The sequence below is a fragment of the Apostichopus japonicus genome, chromosome 16, assembly GCF_037975245.1.
Source record: "Apostichopus japonicus isolate 1M-3 chromosome 16, ASM3797524v1, whole genome shotgun sequence".
In the NCBI taxonomy this organism is placed as follows: domain Eukaryota; kingdom Metazoa; phylum Echinodermata; class Holothuroidea; order Aspidochirotida; family Stichopodidae; genus Apostichopus; species Apostichopus japonicus.
Window position 1 is genome coordinate 19520316 of NC_092576.1, and position 8879 is coordinate 19529194.

Here is an 8879-nt window from a genome sequence, read left to right on the forward strand (position 1 = left end):
TTATGTTCTCTTCGTAAAGTGATTGACGGCTGTGAAAAGAGAAATCCAAACGAAACACAGAGTAATTCACGATACTGCTAAGGTTTAAAGGGGATGTCCCGATTTCTCACAATAGCTCAACTTATCCTTTTCAGGCAATTAAAAATAATGGTGTAGTGAGATTTGGGTATTCATTGCTTATCATTGATACACATTTACAATATTCAGAATGGATTAACTTTGTCCTGAATCAAACTTCCTTCTTATCTATTGTACACTAGGCAACGTCTCTTTCATTGGCAACAGTTGACCCCCCCCCCCCTCCTCCTTTTTGCCCCCTTCACATGTTGGTTTCATCATCTGCTTCTGAAATCAATAATTTTGATGTTAATTGATATCAGCATATCTTACTAAGGCAGTTCTGCTGGAAACCATAATTCTTCGGAGGTAATATCTTTCTCTAGTCAAATAATTGGAGAGCCTCTATATTTATAATTTCGCTTCTGTTTAAATATCTAGTTCAGTAATTCCTCCAAAATGATAATATCTAGCTTGCTCGAATATCACAAATTCTAAATTATTGTGATAGAATACTGACACATTTCAATTTAATTTTGTTTTGAATATGACCCGCATTATGACTTGACATGAGTAGTTATCTATTGTCTAAAATCCACCCAAATGGTTTTCTAACAAAACAAGCCATAATCTGTTCGGCAACATTCCTGCATAAATGATATATAGGATGTATCTTGACTATATTAGCACCAAATGCTCAGATATTGTATCAAAGACTGCAGTTTTGAGACGTAGACCACTATTTGTGAAAGAAACTTATTGAAAAAATGTGTCTTATCATAAATATTAGGTGTCCCTTTCTTGCACTGAATAGTAGGCTACCATTGTATTTTACCGTCAGTCGTCCACTTGCAGAAAAGAAAGACATCGCATATAATTTACATTACTGAATGCACAATAGTTTCATTTTGCCTAGGAGTTTTCAAGTTTTCAAATGAATGTCACACAGGTCCCTCGTCCATGATCCTTAAAATATAATATTCGTATTCAATCTCTGGTCGTCCCTGCTGGGATATAAACTAAGGAACTCATTATTACTGACGAATGTCACATTTCGAATTCACAATACAGAATGTTAATGGTTCCCTGTAGGCTTTTTTGTAGACGAGTATTTGTCTATTGTTAAAATAAAAGCAGTCTCTCTTAAAGAAGACAATTTTGCTCTATTTTTGAAATTGCAAATAACGTGTCGAATACTATGATCCAATAAATCGAATACCACAAATACTGTCCAAAACCGGACCCCGCAAGAGGTTTCACTTTTTCCTAAAGATATAATATTTGGAAGGAATATCTCACGTAAATGATATGATTTCAAGAATTTAGCTTTCATTAACGTTTCCGAAAGCAAACTTTGTTATTTTCATTTGTTTTCCTGATTGGATGAAGAACATTTTTAAGCTAAAATGTCGAAAATCGTAAGCCTTACCGTACTGGACGGTAAGCATTATAATTTCTCTTATTTGGCTCAGATTATAATTAAATGCATTTCAATACAAGTCTTAGTTAATTAGTAATGATGTATTATAAACGCACGACACGTCCTTTCGTGTTCAAATTAACAACAATAAGAGAGTAGATAAGTAATTTCGTTTTTGTTTTCAATGTTTCAACTGTAGTCACCGAATCCTCGGCAGGTTTAATATTATATACGTGAGAATAACATTACTATATCAAAAACAGCATAACTCAACAGCATAATATCATTTAGTTCAAAATAAACTATATATATTTTTCTAATAAAAGTTGAATTTTGATCTATATTAGTAATGAGGCAGTCTTTAGTAATCAAACGTTAAACGTCAGAGTATGTCTTTTCTTTTAATGTAATGCCGATATCTGCGAACGGTAAAGAAATATACCAGCCAGGTTTAGTATTCGCCAAAATCATCGTAAAGATAGGCACAAATATATTTTACAGATGCTGTGAGAGATGAATCATCTATATTCCAGAAATATTAACATTCTATTATGTTCCCTGATGGCGTTATGTCGTACATTATTTTGGCAATGAATAGTGAAGTCTAGATTTGCAACAAAGTTTACCACAATTTCATTACTATTGAGGTAATCCACATAATCTATGATCAGAACTGTGAAATTATCTTCTTTTTTTCCTCATGCAAAAGGTGATGGTCTAAAAGGAAGCTTTGTTTTTTGTAATGGTTCTGAAATTATTAAAATATTTGCTTAATAAGTAATTTTCCTTTTGTCATAATTTCATGTTCAGCAGGAAAAGTCGATTGTAGATAGAAGATGTCGAAAGCCTTTCTGTGCATTCGTTTGTTTCTCAACATTGAAGTCACATTAGGACTGAAATTGCAAAAGATCTCATTCCTGTGGAAAGTAATACTTCACCAAAACGAACTGATTGTATATAGGAAAACTGTAACAAATGTACATTTTCATTGAGGTCGCCATCGTAGGCATCGGCTCATGGGTTCGCGCGTAGCATACAAGAATTGTTGGCAAATATACCTCCCAGATCGCCGGAAATAACACTTCCGAAACCCAATGATGCTCCCAAACCTCCTTAAGTTTTAGATCTCATGGCTTAGACATTTAGCTTGAGGAAATACATAGGGGTCTGCAGAAAAAAAAAATTGGGAACAAATAATCCAAGCAGACTTCCGTCCTATACTGACTGTGGATAATACTGTGGATAATAAAATGAGAACTGCTGCATGTCATTTGCACAATGATGGATCAGCCTGCGCCAAAGTTCAATGCAGAGGAAATTTGAAATGCAGCGTTTGGTCAAGACAAATTGGTGGGGACACGGTATATCACGTTCTACCACTGAATAAGTTAGTGGGGGACGCGTCGCGCCGTCCCCACCAGGATCTGCGCCAATGGGGAAGTTGTCATATCCAGTTCCGCAAAATTTAAACAGCAAACGTCATGATCGCAAAGCTGCTATAATTCTGGTCTCAGGTCTTTAGCTAACGTTAGGTAATTATTATTTTTTTAATTTAACTGCCAATTTTAAAAGTTTCTGTTTGTATTTTGAGCATTTCAAGAATTATTAAAATCCGATGGATGATATATGGTATCTTACCTCATTTAGAGTAATTTAAAACTTCTCGAAATGTTGTTTATATAAAATGACATAGTGCAGTGCTTGTTTTGAGATATCGTCAGTTACCATCACTGCTTTTGTTTCTGCGTTTATGTTCAAGATACTGTAGAAAAGTGGAGGATTGTGAGCTTTTCGAAACATTTACCAAATTATTTGGTTAAAAGCGAATACTTCTTCGAGCGAGCAGTCCAAAGGGTTGGGTTCAGTAGCATAACTTTCTCCTCTTCTCAGCACAATATCTAAAACGGTGATAATATGAAAATTGAAAGACTGTGTTTTGATAGGAAAATCCCTCAGTTACCATGTGGTCAGTTAGGATATACCAGGTGAAGCTTTTACTTACGCTTAACGGGCATGGGAAGTAGCGAAGTTATTAAATCAATACTAGGACTACGACACCTACTCTGACATCAGACGACGCGATTCGCTGTTGCTGAGCAATGTAAGTCTCCTTGCCGTAGGGAGAAACCTAGCTTAAACACATATAGTCTATCCATTCAAACTGACAAACGTCAATTAATTAGACAGTTCTATGCAACTCGGAGCACCTTGCGTGATTCTTCACGATTGACTAGTCCAGATTTACTCATGCCGAGAGTACATGTGAACCTACAATGCACAGTGTCGTAATTGCAAACATCTACACTGTCAAAATAAATCAATGCATGCTCTGTTTTGAACAATTATCATATTCTATAAGTCTAGCATTATTTTACTTTAAATGATCATTTAACGACAAAGAGAAAATTTCTCAGAAATTCAATTGAAGAACAAAATGGAGAGAAAATATAAATGTATGTATGTATTTTATGGTAAGCTGTTAAGATTAAACTGTTACAAAACATCGATCGAATCCTGCAAATAATCACGATATTTTTGTATGATTTAAACGTAAGTGCAGGCTTTCCTTTTGTGACAAATAATAATCCTCCTCACTAAATCCTTAGCAGCACACTTAAACATAATTATGCTTCACTTAAGGTATCGTCGCACAATTAGAATAGTGAACTTCTGCCGGATAATAGCCCTAAAGTGGCATAATGTATTGACTTTATGGACATTTTCTGAAGCATCGCAATTATTTTGATGCTTGGATGTTAAAGAGGATGAACTCAACTAGTGATGGTCTAAAAATCTGGAGGTTCAAAGGTGATTAAAAGTATTTTAGAAAATCTTGGGTAAAACATGAAGATTTCGCAGCGAGAGCTGACAGATGAGTTGGGAAGCACTATATGCTAATCTTTGAGCTCATCTAGCTCAAAATATAAACTTGTCCTGGTGGCAAAAGTTGAATGAGCTGTAATAGCTCAAACCATCAGTTATCATATGGTGGGTAGTACGTGTCAGTTGAAAAATTCTATCTAAGCTCTAGCAGCCTTGGGAATCGACCAATTTAGTATGTAAGTCAATGGAGTAATCAACTGTGGTGCGACACAACTCTCTCTCAAAGACCTGCTTCTAACTTCAAACCCTTATAACTGAACTATAAACGGAGAGAAATCGAGTGCCCTCATACTTACTTAGTGTCATACTTTCATTGTGTGATATTTTGTCCTATTCATTCCACTGATCATTATTGTTGGGGGACCGAAAATGTTAATATATATATATATATATATATATATATATATATATATATATATATATATATATATATATATATATATATATATATATATATATATATATATATATATATATATATATATATATATATATATATATATATATATATAATATATATTTTCGAAAAAAAATCTTATTTCTCTCCTTTTGTCTATTATAAAAAAACACAGTAATCGTAGATTTTAACATATTTCTTGCCCAAATAGTATCCATTGTTATCGGCGGTCATTTCCATTATCGTTATCATTATCGTTACCATTATAACATTATTATTATACATATCATTATATCATAAAATTATTATATCAATATATCATTATATCATCATATCATTATTTCATTACATCGTTATATCATTATATCGTTGTAGCATTATATAATAATAACGATATATCATTATATCAGTATATCGTCATATCATTATATAATTATACCATTATTGTACGGTATATCATAATAAAATTAAACCATCATATCATAATATCCTTATATCATTATATCACTATATCATCATATCATGATACCATTATATCATCATATCATTATACCATTATAATATCGTTATATCATGATACCATTATATCATCATATCATTATATCATCATATCATTATATCATCATATCATCAATTCATCATATCATGATATCAGTTTACCATTATAACATTATGTCATTATATCATTGTATCGTTGTATAGTTCTATTGTTGTAACGTTATGTCATTATAATGTTATATCGTTATATCATTATGTCATTATATCGTTGAATCGTTTATCGATATATCATCATCTCGTTGTATCATTATATCATTATATCGTAATATCATTATAATGTTATATCGTTATATCATTATAATGTTATATTGTTAAATCGTATATCATTTTATCATAATATCGTTATATCATCATATCGTCATATCGTTTTATCACTATATCATTATTTCGTCATATCGTTTTATAATTATATCGTTGTAACATAATATCATTATATCGTTATATCATTATATCATAATCTCGTTATGTCATTATATCATTATATCATTGTATCGTTATATAGTTATATTGTTGTACCGTTATGTCATTATAATGTTATGTCGTTATATCATCATGTCATCATATCGTTACATAGTTATATTGATATATCATTATCTCGTTATATCGTTATATCATTATATCGTCAAATCATTATATCAATATAACGTTATTTCATTATATCATGATATAATTATATCGTTATATCATAATATCGTGGTATAGTTATATCGTTATATCGTTGTATCACTATTTCATTATAACATGATATCATTATATATCAATGTTATATCGTTATATCGTCATATCATTATATCATACATAATGTCATTATATCGTTATATCGTTTTATCACTATATCATTATCTCGTTATATCGTTATATCGTTTTAATATAATATCATAATATCCTTATATCCTTATATCGTTATATCACTATGTCATTGTATCATTATATCATTATATTGTTATATCGTTATATCATCATCTCGTAATATTGTTATATCATTATATCATTATATCATTATATCGTTCTATCGTTATAATGTTATATCGGTATATCCTTATCGTTTTCGTTATCATTATCATTATTATTATCGTTTCCATTATCTTTATAAATGTTCATTACCATTATTATTAGTGGTGGTAGCTGAATCATTCTGGTTTTAAGAATAACCTTTGATTATCTAACGTCGTAGCTGGTTAGTCCCGAGAGTGGGACATTTGCATAAATTATTCCGGATTGTCCTTGGATCTAAACAAAAATCAACGAAGAAGAAACTGAAGAAGAAATTTCTTCAGATCTAATGGCTTTGAAAATGTAACTATAGCATAATGGCAACTACTTAACAACCATGTGACTGCAATATGCCTTGTTTGTTGAGTTTTATTTATCTACACAGTTTACAAAAAAAATGCACGCAATCACTATGATTGAAATATTAATGTAAGTGATTACCATGGTAACGGAAAAGTGATTTTTGTACGCCCGCTCCATTATATAGTATGTATATGTCATTAAGGAACGGATGAAATATTTCATTTCATTTATTTTTCCATTTTCTCACAATGTTTATATAATAATAGGACTGTGAAGACAGTACCATGCAAAAAAAATAATAAGTAGTAATTCAAATAAAAGAAAAATAATGGAAATTACGGAGAGAAAATGGTGGAAGGGCTTGGAAGCCGTAGCTTGTACAAGAAGCCCACCAAGAATAAAGGTAACAAGTATAAAGTATATGGGCATGATAATAAAGCCCCTTACAAAGAAGACCTATACCCCCCCCCCACCCCTAAAATAAACAAAAAAAAGGCATTTTCATAATGTGGGAAATACTTAAAGTCAGAGACAAATGTAGATCTAAAGATGTTGATACTTGGATAAAAGATGATTTTTCAACTTGAATGAAAATGAATCAAGGTACTTAATATTTCTTAATGTATGACTTAGGCTATTCCAGAAATTAACACCATAACAGACGATGGAACGTTTAAAGACATCGGTATTTATGGGCAATGAAAATAAATTTTCAGAGGATCTGGTGTGGTAGTTATGTATATTATAATTGAAATTAAAGTAATTATTAAAATTGACTGGTAATTTATTATTAATAGACTTAAAAATAAAAACTGCACAGTGGTATCTATGTAAATCAAAAATATCTAGTAAGTTCAGTGAGCTGAATAGTGGTGGGGTATGTGCTAAGAAATCAGACTGTGTAATAACACGGACAGCCTTCTTTTGTAAGAAAAGCAATTGCTTTAGGTAGGTAGAATATGCATTACCCCAAACAATATTACAATAATTAAGATGAGGTAGTATGAGAGTATTATACAAGTTCTTGAGAATATACATTGGAACAAAGTCTTTGATTTTATAAAGGACTCCAACAGTTTTTGAGATGGTAGTTTTTATCTTGGAGATGTGGGAAGACCACTTTAGAGCAGGATCAATAAATAAACCTAGGAATTTTATAACCTCAACACGCTTTAACTGTGAGTTGCCAATACATAAATCTATGTTCTTGATTTTTTTGTGGTTTGGGTGAAAAATCATAAAGTGGGTTTTGTTAATATTCAAAGATAATTTATTTACTTGACACCAAGTAGAGACTTTAGCTAATTCAAAATTTATAGTAGATGCAGCATGATTTATATCTTTGTGTTTATATAGTATACTGGTGTCATCTGCGAAAAGTGTAAAATACAAGGTGTTTGAACAATTTATAATATCATTTATATACAAGGAGAAAAGCAGTGGACCTAAAATTGACCCTTGTGGTACTCCACATGTAATTTTACTGAAATTAGAATAATGATTATCAATATGAACACATTGGCTTCTGCCGGATAGATAATTAACAAACCAGTTAAATGCAACCCCTCTTATACCATAATGATACAATTTGTTGAAGAGAATACCATGATTGACAGTATCAAAGGCTTTAGATAAATCTAAAAATACACCCAAAGAATATTCCTTATTGTTAAAGCCGTTAATGATATATTGAGAAACATCCAAGCAGCCATATCTGTAGAACGCCCCTTACGAAATCCAAATTGTCTATCAGTAATAATGTTGTTCTTGTCTAAAAAATGTACAGTACGGTTATATATTATACGTTCTAAGAGTTTAGATAAAGATGAAAGAACTGAGATGGGCCTGTAATTGTTAATAGATAGCTTATCACCACTTTTGAAAATTGGAGTAACTTTAGCTTCTTTAGTACGAGTTGGAACAACACCTGTAGATATTGATAAATTAAAAATATATGTAAGAGGGGCAGCTATAATAAAACGATTTTCTTGGAGAAACTGAACAGAAATATTATCAAGACCACAAGAGCCTTTTTTCAATTGCATTATTAAATTGATAATTTCAGAGGTGTTGGTTGGTGAGAGAAATAGAGATGATGGGGTACTATCAGTAAGAAAATCTGTAAATTTTGAGTGACAAGTGGGAATAGAACTTGCAAGGTTGTTACCTATAACTGTAAATTTAAATGATGAAGATGCCAAGAAATCGCGAATAGTATCATAATTACGCATTAAGCTACGGGCATTAAGGTGAATATTAGAAAAGGTG